The 2,469-nt window shown below is 42.4% G+C and overlaps 1 pseudogene; it reads left to right on the forward strand.

Annotated features, from left to right (window-relative positions):
* LOC109024847 (olfactory receptor 4X1-like) lies at window positions 1–917 on the forward strand (annotated as a pseudogene).
* The last annotated feature ends 1,552 nt before the right edge of the window (window positions 918–2,469 follow it).

Consider the following 2,469-nt stretch of genomic DNA (forward strand, 5'->3'; position numbering starts at 1 on the left):
ATGGCTGCTACAAACAATGTGATTAAAATAATTTTCCTGGGAATTTCCCAGAATTGGAATGAGCAGAGGGTCATTTCTGTGATGTTTCTCCTCATGTACACAGCTGTTGTGCTGGGCAATGGCCTCATTGTGGTGACCATCCTCGCCAGTGAAGGGCTCACCTCCCCCATATATTTCTTTCTCAGCTACTTATCCTTTGTGGAGATCTGCTACTGTTCTGTCATGGCCCCCAAGCTTATCTTTGACTCTTTTATCAAGAGGAAAGTCATTTCTCTCAAGGGTTGCCTCACACAGATATTTTTCCTTCATTTCTTTGGTGGCACTGAGATATTTCTCCTGACAGTGATGGCATGTGACAGCTATGTGGCCATCTCAAGCCCTTGCACTACACGGCCATCATGAACCACTGAATGTGTGGTCTCCTGGTGGGGTTAGCATGGGGCAGGGGCCTGCTGCATTCTGTTGGGCAAACCTTCCTCATTTTCTAGCTCCCTTTCTGTGGCCCTAACATCATGGACCACTACTTCTGTGATGTCCACCCAGTGCTGGAGCTGGCCTGCACAGACACCTTCCTCATCAGCCTGCTGATCATCACCAATGGCAGCTCCATCTCTGTAGTCGGTTTCTTGGTGCTGATGGCTTCCTACCTGATCATCCTGCACTCCCTGAGAAGCCACAACTTGGAGGGGCTGCACAAGGCCCTCTCCACCTCTGCCTCTCATGTCACAGTTGTCGACCTGTTCTGCATACCTTGCTCCTTGGTCTATATTAGGCCCTGTGTCACCGTCCCTGCAGACAAGATAGTTGCTGTATTTTATACAGTGGTCACAGCTCTCTTAAACCCTGTGATTTACTCCTTTAGGAATGCTGAAGTGAAAAACGCTATGAAGAGATTCACTGGGGGAAAAGTAATTTGAGAAGAGAAGTAGCTGATTTAGCTAGGGAAAATAGGAGTAGTAAGGGATGGGAAATTGGGGCATGTAAGATCTCACTCTACATCTACCTTGCCCAATGGAGTGAGTGGCCTTGGGCCAGTCACCTTCTTTTTTGAAGTTTCAGTTTCCTCATTTTATGGGATTGGACAAGATTAAAGGGATTTCTAGGATGGAGTAAGAGGGGTCTTCTAGTGCTGTGCTTCCAAATCTGACAGTGGCTTTGAGACATATTGGTTGGTCTAGAGAGAATAAACTCTTCCAGAAAACCAGGTCAGTCTGGGAATGGTGAAGAGGGAGGTGGGGATTGAGAATGACTGTTTCAGGTAGCAGTGGTCATTATGTCCTATCAGTTTGAACATTCACATGATTGGAAAGTCTCTTGACTTGACATACTGAGGTTTTGCTGAGAGGGTTTTAAGCAGGCAAGCTAACTGAGAAGGGTTAGTCCTGAGAATGGAAGACGTTGACTCTTGCCAAGAGATTCACATGAGTTCATGCTAGCATTAGACTCAGGGTTCTCAAGAATCCGAAAGAACAACAGGGAAATTTTAAGCAAATTGAAGGCACTGCTGTCCCATGTTTTAACATTCTTCTTTTGAGTCTTATTCCAGTAGCCATCAGACTATAAGAATGTGCCCAGAACCCTAACCCTAATCCTGCCCCTCACTGTCATTGGATAAATTTTCTTCCACATGCTTTCAGACTCATCACATTCAAGCAGCTGTCTGATTTCATCACTCTCCTCCTCAAAAATCTTCAATGACTCCCCATTGCCTTCAGAATCAACTATAAATTCCTACTTGATATGAAATACCCTCAAGTCATGACCTTCTCATAATGTTAGATTTTCATTTTTCAATTACACTATTAGAGCATACTGTTTTCGGAACATCTCCTTGTGCCCTCCACCTATAATATTTTCCTCATCTCTACCTATTAACATCCTACCTACCCTCCATGGCCCATCTGAAATTCTCCTACCTTTAGGAGGCCCCCATGTTTATCTTATCTGGGTATGTAATTTTATTTCTTTGAATTCTCACAGCACTCAGTGGGAATCCTTTAGGGCTGTTACTACCTTTATTTCAAAGTTTATTTCTCCCCAGTAGACTGTGACTCTTTTGAGAATGTGGCTTGAATTTTATTCATCTGTGTATCTCTAAATAGCAAAACAATAAATATTTGGTCAATTAAATTTCTGGATGTCATTAGCACTTCAGATTGTAGGTGGACAATGGTTGTTATATCTCTCATTTCATCTAAATAATCTAAGTAATATATCAGTCACATCACTCAAGACAAACCAGTAATCCTTCCTGATATTGTTTCTGAGAATATCATTTATATATAAATAAGGAGCATGTATGTATTTGTATTTTTTACAATGAACTAAGAGATTTAATGCTTTATCTAATTTGATTCTAAAACACACTGCTGAAGTGGGTATGAGTACAGAAGAAGAGATTGGAGATTGAGGAGGCAGGTGTCTTGATCAAGGTCACCAGTTAGTAACCCATGAAGCCTGAATTCAAAC

The sequence above is a fragment of the Gorilla gorilla genome, chromosome 9 (genome assembly GCF_029281585.2).
Source record: "Gorilla gorilla gorilla isolate KB3781 chromosome 9, NHGRI_mGorGor1-v2.1_pri, whole genome shotgun sequence".
Taxonomy (NCBI): domain Eukaryota; kingdom Metazoa; phylum Chordata; class Mammalia; order Primates; family Hominidae; genus Gorilla; species Gorilla gorilla.